At 40.5% G+C, this 17,952-nt stretch overlaps 1 pseudogene; it reads right to left on the bottom strand.

Moving 5' to 3' along the window:
- The window catches only part of LOC115659885, a 232,988-nt pseudogene that overhangs the window by 98,845 nt on the left and 116,191 nt on the right, over window positions 1-17,952 (bottom strand).

The following is a 17,952-nucleotide window of genomic DNA, read 5'->3' as shown; positions in this document are numbered from 1 at the left end:
CTGTGCTATTTTTCCTCTCTCCCCCACCCACCAACACAAATTGGAACAGGGGAAGGAAAGTGCTTATTCCTCACAGATAATTTCCTGACATGGTTGAATATTTTCCTGGCAAACAAGGATTAATTATAGAGAATTTTAATACATTATGCCTCAGAACACTTTCTAAAAGTATGCAGTGCAATAGGATTGCCACTTAATTTTAGCTCTTTTTAGTTGTCTTAGTTTTTTCCCTGTTCAGCTGGTAAAAGCTGTGAGAAACAGCAAATTCACTCTAATCCTAATAAATCACTAGCTTGCAGGTAAAAAATAGTGGAAATAAACTTGAGCTTTTCTTTTTATAACTGAAATTTAAAAGAGACACACGTTGCAGACAAATAAAAGGTAAACACTTGATTGGGAAAGTTTACGGATGTCCATACATTTCCTTTTTTATGCACCTCTCTGTGGTTTTGCAGACTCATTATTGGGAAGACAATAAAACATGTCAGATCATGGTCTAGCATCTAGATGGTGGAGGTATGGATTCACAATCTCCTTCAATTTCATAGTTATACTATTAGGTGTTAGATTCTCACAGTTTATATTGGGGCTGTAGCATCACTATAGTTGACATTGAGACTAGTTTACTGTTTAACAGCCCATTTCTCTATATGGTCTAAAATCCACATGTTGACTCAGATCATCTTGAAAATTGCTGTGTCTCATGGGGATCCAGGGTAGGATTAGTGAGCCAAACTTGAGGCTGCTTGAGCAAGGGGATTTGGAGATACAGCCCCCTCCCCCTCATAACGTGAAACCAAAGCAAAACAAGTCATTGTGATTCTCACCAATGCTAGCATGATCAAAGGGGTTGTTGAGCATTAGGAAATGACCCATAAAACATAACTTTATTCCAAGGACCAGTGTAAGGTGCTATTGACTATTTCAGCATCTGGATAGTCATCGGTCAAAACAGGAAAAATAAAACAGACAAAACAAATTTCAACTTTCTACAATAATTCCATCCAATCAACACAAACCAAGTGATTACCCCTATCAATTTCACTTCTCAAGGAGCAGTTGTTCCTATGAAAATGGGTTCTGACGGAAACGTCAGACAGTAGAAAAATCTTAGACACATGGTCTTTTTTAAAGCAAATCTCCAATGATATTCCTCCACCCCAAACTGCTATGGGGGAAAAAAGCGTTAAGGAGCATACAAACTAAAATAAACCCTTAGAAATAATTTTCTAAACCCAAAAGAGAGAATTTTTCTATATCATTTTAATTTCTGTTAAAATGAAAATTCTGGTGTAATGTTAATTGTCATGTTTCTACTGCCCCAGCATAATATTGCTGTGCTACCACAGGTCTGGGTAGAGTTTGTGGTGGAAATCTGGGCTCATTTGATCAAAGGTCCAATATATGGCTGCCCATATAATGACCTGCTTTTAATTTTCAAAATGCTCTAAAATCCAAGTGCATAGTGAGATTATGTTGACTATTGGTATGCCTGTCTCTCTTGGTGCAGGCATTCCTCAAATGTAGCACCTTGCAATAAGGAGTTGATTTTAATATTCAAATTGCTCTAAAACCTATGTGCCTACCAAAACTGTCTTGAAAATTGATATTTGACAACAGGGACTGGCACAGACTTTGGGAGAGTCGAAGGAGAATGCCCACTGAGGTGAATGGGTCATTTCACACCTTTCAGAGGTATTGTGTCAAGCTGTATTCATCTCCATGGGGTTTTCAGATGAATTGAAATGAACGGGCCTGAACGGGCCACTTCACACTTCTACAATGCTATGGAGGGTTGTGCAGAGCCCCTTCTCACTATCCTAGCCCCAAAGGGGAGTACAATTTTTGGGGCTACCCTCACTCCACGGTGCCACCTCCAGCTGATAGATGTGCTCCTCACAGCCTGTTAGTTGCCACCTTCCTTTCTCCACAACTTTTATGGGGGGCATGTAAGGACCAGGAGAAGAGCAGAGCTGGTAACTGAGTTAGTGAGATGTTCCCAGGAAGCTTCATTCTGCCTTCAGTTATACCACCACTTCCTCAAGACAAGGAAAACTCACTGCTCAAAAACACCCTTCCAGAACGCTGAATGCACGGATGCTTAACCCACAGAAAATCAGGCAATAAAGAGTCACAGCACACACCCACACTATTCTCTTTGAGTGACATTTTAGAGCTCTCTTCTTCCTAGCGATGGGGCACTGCAGAGACACAGCATATGGATAAAGTAAAAGAAACTATCAGACCATGTCCTCACTAAGGGAGAGATCACCTTTAGGTGGCCTTAGCAAACACCAACTGGCTACCCCTGGCCTCTATTCGACCACTTCACTTAACATGCATTAACTCCCCAAAATTGCCTGATGGTACCACTCCATGCCCTGAATATAAACCCTACTCCTAGTTCAGCCTGAAACCCAAATTCCAAATGCTGGCCTTCAATCAATCCAGGTTCAGATACCTCATCAGACCACCCTTCGTATCAACATGGGAGAAACAGCGATGTAAATAGGTGACAAATCTAAGTATAAGTATTGCATACAGTAAGTCTAAGCTAAAGTATTTTATTAGACAATCCCTCACCCATTTTTGCCAGTTCTTAGAACTCAGTAATATGCACTTCAAAGAAACTGCTGGTATCAAGTCGTTAAGAAGGCCAAATGAACTCAAACACAGATGTGTAATGTAAGACTGCAGATTAGCCTGCTTGATGTAGGATCATTAAATGTTTTATCACTCACAAGTGTCTATGAGGACAATATAAGGACCAAGCCTCACCCATCTAAAAGAAAGCCTTCAACTACTTAAGCAAAAGTAGGTTTGGAGAGGTATCTCCCAACAACTTTGTACTTTGAAAAACAATGTCATGAAAGCACCACAAATCATTAATAATGACACTTTTTACTCATGAAATGAAAGTGTGTGCACCTTACAGTGCATCATTTTAAATAACAGTATTAAAAGGGAAAAACATTTTGTAATAAACAGCATTTTTGCTGATTGCACATGATTATGCTAAGCAGACTGTTCGACTGGTGTCACAGAGGTGACTTAATAGCTAGCTCCTATAACTAATCTCCACAGCTGACCTCTCCCCTCTGTTGATGAAGCCTATTCAAATCCTGCTGCCCTTTGCTCATTTTAAGATCTTATAGTTCTGATCATGAATATATTTGTCAATGTTCTTTATTTTAAACCTGTAAAGATTTCTCCGGTGGTCTTCTTAACCTGCATGATTTGAGTTTTATATATTACTTTATAAAGTGCAACAAAAATTAGTTTTCATTGTTGTTATTTTGTACCTGATGCTTACATGTCATTAATTAAAACAAGAAAAGACTCATAGGGTATCTGAGCACCTGTGAGAAGGAACAGTGCTACTATTCTTTACTATGACTTTAAAATAAAGGGTGGAAACATCACTCGGAGGTAGGAAATACGATAAGTCATTTCCACCATCTGAATATACATAAACATTAAGAAAAACACTCCCTTGGAAATATCACAAATTAAAAGTTAAAAATCTGTTTTATTAAAATAATCTGAAAGGAAATTGTATTTATGATATATATTTCCACATATATATGCACACACTCCCTGTATAGACACACACATTCATGCCTACTTAAAATCTACTGAATAACAAAACACAAACCCACAGGACAAACAAGATGCCAATAGTCAATAAAAAACAACCTGAAAAAGGTTAAAAAGCAACTTAAAAATAATGATATCTGGAACAGGAGATATTCAAAGTTACTATCAGGGTCAAAAAAAAAAGGTGAAGAGAAGAGAAGTAAGCATTCCATACGAGAAATAGGACTGTAATAAATGGATCCCTTAAGGCTTGCAAGCAGGGTGCCACAAGCAAAACACAAATCCCTAGAGGGCAGTACATAATTAACAATTTGAAGATCTAGCCACTGTCACAAAGAAAGACAGGAAAGGCTACCCAAAAAAGTGAACACTCATTTTGCTCTCAGATCAGCTTGCTGATTACCCTATAAGCCTATGCTGATTGTTCCTCAGACTGTATTTTCCTACTTTCCATCACAAATGTTTTCCTGTATACTGTTTAGTTTTCCAGTAATATGCTGGGATTCTAGACAGGACACAATGACTATAACTAATAAGAGAGAAGCAGTGAAACAAGCATTTCTGAAGGCTGGGGGAGCAGGATGGTGAATTTAAATCATTGTGAATATCAGGAAGATACATTTCAGCCAGATTATAAAAGTCCAGTAAAACTTGAGTAGATGGTGTTTTGTGAAAAGTGAACCATGATGCTATGGAATACATAAATCAGATTTAAGGACCAATTCACTAAAAACTCTGACTCGTATTCTGGGATCAACAGAATGGTCGTATGAAAGTGAAAAACAAAGGGATGTTTTTGTGCTGTTGTTTCTAGATAAGTAACATACAAACAATATCTGCGCATCTGCTGAAACCCCAAAGGGCATGTAACTCAAAACTGAGATGCACAGTTCAGAGCAGGTTGAGCAGATGAACATGAGGTACAGTTGGTTCATTCAGTCAGGCACTGATCTAGCATTGAGAACCACATGAGTGCACCCACATATAGCCCCATTCACTTCAATAGGTCACCTGTGTGCGACTCTGAGTTGCACCAGTGTAATTTGCAATGCAAAATCTGGGCCAAATATGGTATGGATACATTCAAAAGGGAGATATATTTTTAAAAGGTGATGAGAGGAAAATACTGAAGGTCAACTGTATTGATCATATCTGCTTATTTTCTAGGCCCTTGGGAATGTCAAACCTACAGTAATTCTGTAGGCCCATACCACATATGGGGCCAAGTTAACCCCTAGAATAACTCTACTAAATTCAATACAGTTGCACTAGAAATAAACATGGCCTGTTCATTTGTAATTTTTCAGCTACAGATCATTTTGTCCCAACAATAAGTTACAGATGGTAAATAATGTTAATGTCCTTTTATAGTAAAACCATGTTTCTATTTATTACTTTATCTATTGCATACAGAAAACAAGGAAAGGATTACAATTGGCCAGAGCTGAAACATGTGGACATTTATTTCTGTGCCACCATTTTGGTGATACCTAGGGACAATGTATCTAATAATTTCAGAACAACCATCATCAGTTTGTCGTCCAAACATTGCTTAGATACCACTGGGTCATCAATAAAAAGGTGCTATGTTGCCATGAAGATCACTGCACCACCCCTGAAACTCCACATAAAAATGTATGAAGATGACAAATCTTCACAGGCATGAGAATCCAGGCTAAAAACAGACATGTAGATGAATACAAATTTTTCACGTGGCATACTCTATTCTTGTTTTTACATGGGGAAGTATGGACACAAAAGGCATGCATAAATCCAGTGCAGAACACATTGATTAAAAAACCACAATAGTACTTTGACTATCATATGCTAATACAAAACTACTCAACATAGTTAAGTCTCAGACAGACTGTGAAGAGCTACAAAAGGATCTCTCAACAATGGGTGATTGGGCAACAAAATAGCAGATGAAATTCAATGTTGATAAATGCAAAGTGATGCACATTGGAAAACATAATCCCAACTATACATATAAAATGATGAGGTCTAAATTAGCTGTTACCACTCAAGAAAGAGATCTTGGAGTCATTGTGGATAGTTCTCTGAAAACATCCACTCAATGTGCAGCGGCAGTCAAAAAAGCTAACAGAATGTTGGGAATCAATAAGAAAGGGATAGATAATAAGACAGAAAATATCATATTGCCTCTATATAAATCCATGGTACAGGCACACCTTGAATACTGCATGCAGATGTGGTTGCCCCATCTCAAAAAAGATAATTGGAATTGGAAAAGGTTCAGAAAAGGGCAACAAAAACTATTAGGGGTATGGAACAGCTTCTATATGAGGAGAGATTAATAAGACTGGAACTTTTCAGCTTTGAAAAGAGACTATTAAGGGGGGATATGATTGAGGACTATAAAATCATAACTGGTGTGGAGAAAGTAAATAAGAAAGTATTATTTACTCCTTCTCATTACACAGAACTAAGGATCACCAAATGAAATTAATAGGCATCAGGTTTAAAACAAACAAAAGTAAGTATTTCTTCATACAACGCACAGTCAACCTATGGAATTCTTTGCCAGGCGATGTTGGAATATTCATCCCCCAAGGATGAAATACTGAAAGAGAAAATCACCACCTACCACCTTCTTTTTAGGGCTGGTCCACACTACGGGGGGGAAATCGACTTAGATACGCAACTTCAGCTACGTGAATAACGTAGCTGAAGTCGAATATCTAAGATCGGATTACTCAACCATCCACACCGCGCGGGATCGATGTTCGCGGCTCTCCCTGTCAATTCCGGAACTCCGTTGGGGTTGATGGAGTTCCGGAATCGATATAAGCGCGCTCGGGGATCGATATATCGCGTCTAGATTAGACGCCATATATTGATCCCCGAGCAATCGATTTTAACCCGCCGATACGGCGGGTAGTCTGGACGTGGCCTCAGACATACAGGAGTAAGTTTCTCGATTGCAAGATTCTTCTGATGAGAACAGTAACAAATCTTTTTTCTGTAGCTTCAGTTTCTGATATCTGAACTCTATTACATAATATTCTTTAATTACTTATATTTTATTATATATAATAAAAGTTAAACTTATTTTTATTTTTGTAATTATGTACATATTCTTAGTTACTTAGAGCCTTCTTTGGAGCCCTTCTACTCTTTTATAGAAATAAGCGTTTAGGAAATTGGCAATAACATCATAGTTTTGACCATGTATTTTCTGAAGGTTATAAATTTTATATTTTAATCTGTCAGTCACAATGGGGTAAAGCCCCTTTTATTTTCAATGAACTACACTACAGAAATATGAAATAAAGTTATCCACTGATTTATATTTTTATATACACACACACACGCTTGAGGCTAAATTACTCTGTAATACAAGTCCACTGACTTCCAGCTAGTAAATTTGTCCCTTAGTCAAGATGTTATGGCTACAGGCCAATACAAACAATTGCCACAGTTAGGTCACAAATAAAAGCTGGCCACAGTTAAGCTTAAGATATTATGTGCGCTTTAGTGATTTAGTCCATGCTAAACTGGGTGAATTTACCTTGCCTAATTTCTAATCCTCTCAAACATAGAGTTTGAAAGTTAAACTCAGAATTAAATGATATTTTGGTTTGTGATTCCTTAGCAGATACTGTGAGATGAAAGACAAGAAAGGATACAGAAAACAATTCACATAAAAAAATGTACACAGTGTGACATATCCCCTGTTTCAGGTGCTTTGCACCACTCGGTACAAAGCAGCCAGAAAGTTATCTTCACAAACTATTGGATGTTCCCTCTGGTAAGGGGGAAACCAGTCAATACATATCTAGGCTCACAACATACAACTTTACATTACTGATGGGGAGAGGCACAACCCACAATCATGAGTTGAGGGCTTCCATCGCTATGCACAGACATGTACACACACATAAAATAATCTGTTATTCGTTGCTCATGTACGGAAAGCAATCTCCCATCATTGGCTGACAAAAAGTGAGTAATTCTATGAATGTTGTGAAATAAAAACAGTATGTCAAAAGAAATTAAAACTTTTGCCCTGAGATCATGAATAGCATTGCCTTTAGCAAGAGCTGTTTGGAAAACTGCCAGGGAGCTGAGAAAGGCTGCTAAGCAGCACCAACTTTGCTTGCCCTTACCTCCAACTCCAATTACAGGGCCTCAAGAATGCAGCTGACATGACACCTATGGAAATGAAATTAAATTATAGTGTTTTTATTTTTGCTTGGTAGATTACATGTGATGGAAATGTCTGCTATCAAAGATTATGGGCTAGAAAATGTTAGTGTGATTTTCACAGATAGGTCCAAGCTGCAAAGTCCCAGTCTGGATCGCCATCCACCTAATATTTGGGGATGGGACTTGGATCTGAGGTTTTTGCTTTGGGCCCACCTCTGCTAATTAAATTATTCCTATTATTTTTTATCTAATACTTGTGAAAGCTCCCACGTAGTGTAAATCCCTTAATTTATTCACAGAACAGATGTGTGATGTCATGGGCTGGATTACTGCAGGCATCATCACAAAGCCCTCCCACGTGCCTAAACTCTAACCTGGAGAGAATACCTCAAAATACTCCTGTCCCTATGTATACCTCTGTCTTTTCTGCTGGGACTGCCAGCTAGTGCCAGTGGTAATCTGTAGGATGTGGACACCTATCTACTAGGAACTGGACTGAGATCTTCTTCAAATACAACCAGCAGATGGCAGTCACTTTTGGTCACTATTGTCACTGACTGCATTCAAACTGGTGAAGTAGATATGAACGGGTCAATATATTCCCCAATTGCCTGTTCCTGTAATTTCCATGTTGAAAAACATTGAACAAAAACATCATTTAAGATTGTCAAGACAAAACCAACTATGTATAGCAGTAAAAGGCTAAAGCCTCTATCGTGTGGCTTAATTACATTCCCACTTGAGTAAAAGATAGAGTTCTTTTAGCTACCATAATTGATGACGTTCTACTCTATTAACAGTGAAGTAGCACAAGAAACTTACGCTATCTCAGGCTACGTGACATCTGGTCTCAGGCGCAGTTCAGCCTCTACATGCACTGCTTCCTGTCAGAGTAATTAAGTACATTTTTCTTGATTAACAAAATCCAAACAAGATGAAGAGTTAATATGCTTTCTGCTCCGGGTCCGGGTGGAAGAAGAATTTTTACATTCCTTTGGGGATACTCCACCATTGACTTGTATTTCTAGTTTTGTCTCAAGGTGAATCTAATGTCATTCCTGAGAATGGAACATATTGTTCACAATTCACAGGTATCTTTGAGAGGCCTTTTTGCTGTGCCCAGGGATACAGACCCCCATTTTAGGCTTCAAGGATGTGGGGAGGGGAGCGAGGGCAGGGATTCCAAAAACCAGCAAACAGAAATATTTTCTTATTTTATATTATAGTTTAGTGAAAGGGGGAGGGAGGATTTGGTATGGGGTGGGGACTTAAATTTCACCTATAATTCGTGAGCTCAAAAACACTGACATTGTACAAATATATGAGAACCAGAAGGTGAAACACCATATACAAAGCAAGACTGACCCTTGTAGTTTTACTATTTAAGCTAAATGGAATGCAAAAAGTGAACAAACTGCAAAATCAGTGAACGCTTAATTTTAATAACGGATCCTGCAAATCTTAGCTCATGCGAGTAATCCTGACTTACAGATGCAGTGAGTGTATAGCACATGTTTGGGCTAAAATAAATGTAAAAGAATTAAATAAACCTAATAAAACAGAAGACAATGGAGTTAAACCAGAGCTAAATTTGGCTCCCTAGGTGCAAAACTTAGATCTGTATTAAAAATGGCCTGTATAATAATTTTATCAATAAATGATCAGCTTACAAAACATGCAAGGGATGCCCCAGAAAATCCCCCCAAAGGGATTTAAAATGTAAATCTTACTTTAGTTCCCTTCCTCCTACCCCTCTTTTTTAGCCTTTGCAAAGTCTAGACACTAGGATCAATACCTCCTGTTGTAGATGACCTCCTGGCATGGACTAAACAGGAGATGTCATATTCACCACAGAACCCCACTTCAGACTGGAGTGAGCCTGGGGAGTTAATTAAGCCCGTTTCCTAGAGTACCGTGCAGATTTCTAAAGTGGTTTTTAAATAGCCTTTATTTCATTCCCACATAGAAATGTAAAATGTTTGAAATCAATATAATATTGTAATAACGAGTCTTAATGGGTAAAGCTACAGTCTGCCTCAGGGCTGTACGGTGGATTTGATGTGATCAGCAGCATGCTTGGTGGGTCACATTGAGAGGAAGCCAACAATTCACATTGGGTCGAGGTTTCTTGGAACCTTTAAAAGTAAAAATTGTTACATTTTATTTTAAAACGGTGCTAAATGCTTGACTTAGTCTGGTCACTTGGGGCACTCAGCACACCGCTCTAAAGATATGTGAGGTTATTTTTAATACCCTTGCAGGTCACCTTTAAACGAATTTGCACTTCAGTGATTATCTTTGTTAGAGCACACATTATACCAACGGAAAGTAAGGAAACTTACATGTGCTGTATAGCATCCTCAGAAAGAACAAGATTCATTGCAGCATGAAGCTCATTGTAGTGCTCTAATGAATCTGTTAAAATTCTGGTCAGCTTCTCCCAATCAGATACTGGAAAGTAACAAGGTTCTCCAACACCATGGGCAAAGTGGCAGTAAATTAGTGGCTTATGGATAAATACGTGCTCATCAACACCCTGATGGTAACAATATAGAGATATAAACAAGCATTCACACAGCATATTAACCCCTTATCACATTTTTTCTCCTAATTTTAATGTTTTGAGTGAATTGTTAGTGCTTGTGAAAGCTGCCGAATTGACATCTTTGGAAGCTGAAATCCTCTACCCACCAAACAGATACAGCACACACAGTGGCAATTTACATTTCCCCATCATTCCCTGCCAACAAGCCACAACCGTAATCTGGAGGGACTCCTTCCAGAAGTTTCGTTTTCATGGTAATTTGGTCTTTGTCTTCTCTGATGAGCCTACCAACAAGGGTGCCAGTTAATGACAATCATGTGACAGTTTTGTACTTACAATTGTTCAGGAGGAAATGATTTAAACACAACCAGATCATTTCACTGAGGTTGCTAGTCAAAAAGCGTATTTTATATATATATATATATATTTCATGTAGTTTCTATCATTAGTTTTACCTACTTACAAATACCATAAAGCTCTTATTTTTCATTGCAGCATTCACCATGAGGTTGTAACATACAAGTAGCTGATCAGAATGGATCTCATTTCAAAGGAGAAACTGGAATAATTATGTTTCCAGTGTAACAGTGGGTATTTAATAATATTCTTTTCATAATATTCAGATCATGTCCAGTTAGGCATATGAATACATAGAAACTAGAAAAAGGAACAGAGCTGTCAGGTATATTCTTATTTAATATCATGAATCCCGTTTTAATTATCCTAAATTTTGGGTAAATGGGAGGTAATATGGCATGAAACAGCATAGAAGCACTCACTCGTATTACTCATAGGTATCATATATATTGAAATCATACGTCAACATATCTTTTTACAGTATCAATAAGATATTTGTTAAAATGTTAGATATCCTTTTCCTCCATAAGTTCATCTGACTAGACTCAGAATTATTCATGGAAGCCATAAATGAACCAAATCAATAGGAAATCTCACACACTCTTGAAATGCAAAAATATTCCCTGCAAAAATATTTTCAAATTTCATTTCCATGATTGACTTTTTATGAACATTATACTATCCATTTCTGATTAGTAACTAAAATGCTCCATCCAGTTAGATGCATATCAGTGTGAATATTTGCTTCCATTAATATGTGTGTTTAGTAGGAAATTAATGATGTCAGAGCAGCAGAAGTTATATAATGCAGTCATGTGCCTGCCTGCTTCAGGGACAGTGATTCCTTTTTTCTCCCATTGTCTACTATTATTGCATTTTTGCTGAGATAACGTTTCCTGTTTTATTTGTCTCTGACATTCTTCTCTCTCTCTGTTCAACTCAGCCTCAGTATTTTTTGCCAGGACCACACTGTCCCCCCACTGCCATTTGCATTCTCATTACCTCTGACACATATTCCCAACTGACCTGGTGACACACTTGAAGGACTTCAGCACCAGTACTACTAGTGATGTTACAAATAACTGAGTCTTTAGTCCCCTCTATCTCACTTAAATTTGACTCCAATTTGCTGTACAGTTTTACTGGCACCTCCGTGGTACTTCTTGTTGCGTAACACTTTTCTAGCCTCCATTTTTCCTGACTGGTCACCATTGCCTAACAATATATGGGGTGAAATCCTGGCCCTACTGAAGTCAAAGGCAAAGCTTCTAATAACTTCAGCAGAGCCTCTGTTCACCCACAATTTCTACTTGTCTTCAGCAGCTGAAATTCTGTCACACACAGTGCTAATGCACACACATATTAACATAGGCAGCTAACACCATGGTGTTACCCTGGCACGTCAGACTACGTCTTGAGAGCATGAAGCAGGTTACCTTCCCTAACTCTCTCATTCAGGGACATGTTAATCCCAGCTCCCTTATTTAAGTCCAGAATTCTACACCTGGTGTGAGGAGTGATTAAGAAACTATCTGGGCATTTCTTTACCTCAGGGGAGTTTCTTGGGAAATTTTTTCCTTGTTTGGTGATCTTTTCATCCAGTTGTACTAGGAGGTCTTAAAAACTCATAACCAGCACTTTTTGCATCTAAATAGATACAGGAAAAAGCAGGTGTCAGGGAACTTGGCTCTTCAAATGTAAAGTAGCCCACAAAAGCTCAGACAACCAATAATTGACCAGAAATCGTATAAGGGCCAGATCCTCATTGAAATCAATAGGAGTCAGGTGCCTAAGTACCTATAAATAAAAGTCACACTATCAACAGCATGTGCTACTGCCTGCTCTGCTCAGGCTGCTCAAATTGCTGATCTCCCTCGCACTCTGGCAGACTCCCTACATGCTGCCTCACACTCTTTCTAGCCTCCCATGAACTTGACCCACAATACCAAAAAGGTTTTCACTTCAATAAATAGTGGTAGGTGAGTCGGCCAAAGCCAACCAGAATGGGTAGGATAAAGGGAGGGAAACCATCTTGAGAATAAAATAGGAACACTCTTCTTCCTCTGCGACAAAACCTTTCCCCCATTTTTAGAATCAAACACTGAACTTTCTGAAATGTGCTCTCATTAATTTTTATTTCCAGGCCTCTTTGTGCTTTCTGCTTCCAACACAGCACAGACAACATTAGAAATCTCAGGAGAAAACTTGGTTTCTTGAAAGTTCCTGCCAAGACAGCTGGCTAACTGGGATGGGCAGTCAAACTTGCAGGTTCAGATTGACACTGGTACACTTGAACCAGGTCTTGCAAGGTGCCAAGATCCTTTTTAGAGGGCACGAGAGCCCTTATCTCCCACTGGCATCAACAGGAATCTTAGGAGATGCTCGATGCCTTGCAAGATCGTCCCTCTTGAGATCACCCTGAAGAAATGTGCAGCGTAATGTTGTCCCTGAGCACATAGCCATATATAGTGATTACAAAGACAGATGGTAGGAGCAGACTATAACAGGGAAGTGATGGCATGTCACCCCACACAAGACCTGAAGGGGTTAAGCTGGCAGGTGGGCTAATTAACCCCATAGGCTGCCCCTGGAAGAGGAACCAGGGAACAGGGATGAATTAGAGATGATACTCAACTGGACGAGAACAGGAGGGGCCTATATAAAGCCCAGGAGCTGAGAGTAGAAGGGGGTTGCAGAGAGAGAGAAACTGCACTCACCATCAAGGTGAGAGACAGAAAGGGAGGAAGTAGCTGAGGGATCTAGCAGTAAGACTGCGCAGACCTTGACTGCTTGTTGTACGGTCCCTAGGCTGCAGTGGTGGATTAGCCACTAGGCCAATGGGGCCCTTGCCCAGGGGTCCTGGCCAACTGTGGGACCCTGGGGTGCCCACCCAGCGCTCCTGCCAGGGAGCGGGGCAAATCCCTGTGTCCTGACCCCATTTCCCCAGCAGGAGCATCCTGACCCCATTTCCCCAGAAGCAGTTGGGGGGACTGCAGGCGGAAGAGGTGGGGAAGGGCCCTCACATACTCTGGCCCAGGGCCCCAGAAACCTCTAAGCCATCTCTGCTGGTCTGGAATCCCATGCAATGGGGACAGGGGCTGTGTTTGCCTACCAGCCACTGGACAGGGCTGTTAAAGGACAGGGAGAGGAAAGATTGCCTGGGTTCCCAGAGACTTTGATGTCCTGCAAGGAGAGGACTGCCATGACCTTACTGTGGGGCCAAGCATGAAGCAGGAGCAGTTGAGTCCTAAGAGAGCAAGATAGAGGGTGATGGAGTGAGTGAGTAATGACAGGAGGGGTGTTGGACTGGCAGAGCTAATCCCCAGAAGCAGTCAGAAGGAAGTGCTCCAGCCCTGAACACAGCACCCCATGGCAAGGGGGTTTTAAATTCAGTTTAGAGGCGGTCTGGAATGTGAACCTCTTTTCATCATATGATAGTCTGCATGGCTGACAAAAGCTTGGTGTACTGCATATACCTACATAGATAACTATCCTCTATTGGACTTTTAATCAGAAACATCTGATGTTATAAATAAGGGTGTGTTCATTATTAAACAAGCACTGACCTGCAGTACAACTGAAAAAACAAAAAAATTATCTTCTAGGTTTGCATAAAGAGTTTAAGTCAGTGTGTGGAATGTGGATAAAACTATTCTATTAGTACCTTAACATCCCTTTCTCCGTCTGGTGGGGAGCGTATCTCCCAGGATGAAGCTCCTGCATCCTCCATATCTTTTAACTGATGGGGATGTTCAGGGACTCATGAACTATTTTCTACATCTTGTGTGTCAACTAAGGGAACTCTATTGTGAAATATTTTGGAGATTATCAACTCCTTTTGGCGTTAACAGGGGTTATATGTATGTATTTATGTGAGGGAAATCCCCAGCTCAGTTTGACTAGAGACTTTAAGAAGCATAACATAAATCATATAAACATTTGCAGTGCACGGTGGAGAAAAATGGTGATTGGTCTGATCCTAGACATAGCAGAGGAAACTGTGTTTCCTGGAATATGTATCGGTAGGAAGTACCTCTTAAATTAAAAACATAATAGAATCTAATAGCTGTGGGGAGGAAATTCTGGGCCATTTTCTGATGCAGACAAAGTGCAGCTTGTGTGAGTGAGCTGATAGATTTCAGTACACTGTAACTGAAGCCCCAGTGCTGGAAATGAATATTTATGATGCTGCTGTAGATGGTAGCTAGAGCATCCATCCTTGAGAAGTGGAGAGTAAACACAGAGAAAAGTTTCTGAACGAAAAGAAAAATAAGTGAATGGAGAAACAGGTCGTTATTTCTTTAAAAATACATCAATATATTTTTAATAAAACTGAAAACCTTGAGGATGAAAGCAAGAGTTGAAAAGGTTTTCACAGCCAATGCACACGGTGTTAAATATCTTATTCACTCCTTGTCTCACTCTGTGGAGATCATAATTACTATCAAGTTAGTATTTAACCTATCAAATGAGCCTGACCTCAGGGAAGTGCAGTGCAAAGCTCTGTTTTCTCTCCAAAATGCTTGCTAATCTAGGTTTATTTAATGTATGCACATGGAGTAGGGATAGTTTGAGGACTGCATGCCCTCAAAAATTGCAAATGCCAGACATAAGAATGCAGATAACACCTTAGCACAACGGTGTAGTGGCAGGAAGGAGTGCCTGTAATTCTTAGGAAGGACATTATATTGATGATTTATTTTATTATAAAATACACTAATAGTTCTTATCAATATAATTATAGTCTTTTTTTTTAAACAAGGACCTGATAGCCACAGAAGTGTTCAGAAAAATTACAAGAATGTGTAGCGGGGGTTTTCAGATGCAGCTCAAAGTATACTAGGAGATACATTTCTGGGACTCTGATTGCTTCTGCTTAGTGAAAGCCAGGAGCCCCAGGAAGAGGTTTTGGGAGTAAATATTTCTCAGTTATTTATCCATTTCCAAACCAAAACTTGATAAGCTCAAAGGAGAAACAGAAAACACCTCAACTTACAACTGCCGGGAAGGTAATTCTAGTTAGATGCCTCCTGTCCCTTTCCCCTAAATAGTCCATGCATCTCCAAGCATAACATGTATTGGGACTATTGAGATAAAATTTTTGCCTCTGATGGGAATATTACATAGCACAAGATAAACCCTGTTAAGCAAAATTCACAGTATCCAGCTGGGTATTGAGAATTGTAAGAAGAGAGCCCAAGGCATAAATCCTGTCATCAAAAATAAGTTCAGTAGCGTTGCTTTATGTCACTCCGTTGGAAGAAGAAACCTGAAAACTGTCTATTGTAAGATATTCCTGGTCTAAGGAGGGCCTTGGATGGTGTAGAACTGATATAGCCATTCCCATGGCCCCTTCCTACAGCTGAGGTGGTATCTATGCCCCTGTAGCCCTCAGTTGTCACAGCAGACATCTGAGGCTGTTAGCAGCCACTGTAAATTAGAAGAGAATGACTTCGAACAATCACAGAGAGAATAACTATAGAGCTCCACAGTGTTATTTTAGAGCCACTTGCAGATTGTAATCCCATTTTAAATAACAGATTTTCAAAAAAGACTGCAGTAGGTCAGCCCATAAACATCTGTATGGAAAAAACCATTTGCATGTGCAAATTAGTTAATGGTGCACCTATGTCCCTTTCTGCATGTCAATTATTCAATCTACATGCACAGCAAATAGTAATTTGAGTTTGTAATTTCAGTAATACCATATGCAAATGGGTGGACAGGTATGAAATTTGAAAAATCTGCTGACACATACAGCTGCTTGCACACACATATACACTGTCAGAGGGAAGACTGGCCACTTTAGGGAGCTGGACTCTGCTCTGCCTGGATTTTGTTATGCCCTGTAGCAGGGTGTCACCCCTGTCATGCCCTAAAGGGCTTAAAACAGCCCTGGAGAAGGCTGTGGTGGAGAAATGCTAGGGTGATTGGGGGAAGCAGCCACAGGTGGGGCCACTCCCCAATCAGGCCACAGCTGGCCTTATAAGAGGGCTGAGGGCCAGAGATTGGAGCACACATTCTCTCTAGCTTCCTTGAGAGAGAGAAGGACTGGGATGCCTGGGAGCTGAGAAAGGTACCTGAGATGGAGCAGTGCTGGGGAAGGGCAGAGGGAGCTGGGGAGATCCAGCCTGGTAAAACCCCAGGCTGCAGGCCTTGGTGAAGACCAAAAAAGGTACTGGGGCTGCAGAGAGGCAGCCCAGAGATAGGCAGAGGCAGCTGGTCCAACCCCCCCTTGCCGATGATGAGTGGTTTACAGACTGCAGTCTGCCTCAGGGAGCGGGGGCTAGATGATGACAGCAGTAGCCACTGAGGCAAGGTGGGGATAGGGGGTTGGGGTTTCCCCCGGGGGGGAGACCCAGATTGTGGGTTACTGTGGGGGCAGAACCCTGACATTGAAGGGCACTGGGGTCCAGGAACGACATGGGGGCCAGCAGCAGGCAAGACACTGCCCTGCAGAGGGTGCTCTGGCCTGGAACATACATTCCAGCAGGAGGCACCACGCCGGTGAATCCTGCCACATACACAAATCCATCACAAGGGGTATGAGACAGTGTGCGTTTGGTCAGGTAATCAAGATTACCAGATAGCACCCTGGGAGCAGGATTCCCTATAAAGGGAACATGTTCAATCAGTGAGAAGGAGAAAGACAAAGGGATGTAGGGTATTCAGAGGGGATTCAAAATCCTGTCCGGAGCTACCTTCAGTGAAAGGCAGGAGCAGAAGCCTTAAGAAGAGGAGGCTTGAGGAAACAGTGGACAGGAGGACCTGGGTTTTTGAGGAAGGACTGCTGAGTCCAGCCAAGGGCTGAAGAAATGAGGAGTGCAAGTCCCTGCATGGTGAGCATCAAGATTTCTGCTCCAACATAAGTACAAGTGAAAGCTATGCCCATGTGTGAGGTAAACTACAAGGGATAGAAAACCTTCTTGCCCTAGGAAAGATCCTCACAACACTGACAGCCCCAATACATCTCAACCAAGTAAAAAACCAAACCAATGCCCAATACTGAAACTAACCACAAGCAACCAATGCCCTAACAAAAGTAAATTATCCATCTTAAAAACAAAAGCTTTGCCCCAAGCAGAGCTTTTACCCTGAAAAAGGAAAAGCAGCAGAGACTTCATGAAGTCTACTAGGGACTTCAGTGTTGCGCCACTGGTTTTATGCGGAAGGTGCTTGGATACTCCTGTGATGGGCAGCTGTTTAAAACCCTAAGGCAGGCAAGGCAAACAAAGAGTTCTCCATGCTAAGCAAACGTAAGCTTGGCTACATCTACTCTACAG

Source organism: Gopherus evgoodei, chromosome 11 (genome assembly GCF_007399415.2).
Source record: "Gopherus evgoodei ecotype Sinaloan lineage chromosome 11, rGopEvg1_v1.p, whole genome shotgun sequence".
NCBI lineage: Eukaryota > Metazoa > Chordata > Testudines > Testudinidae > Gopherus > Gopherus evgoodei.
This window is presented reverse-complemented; position numbering and strand designations above follow the sequence as displayed.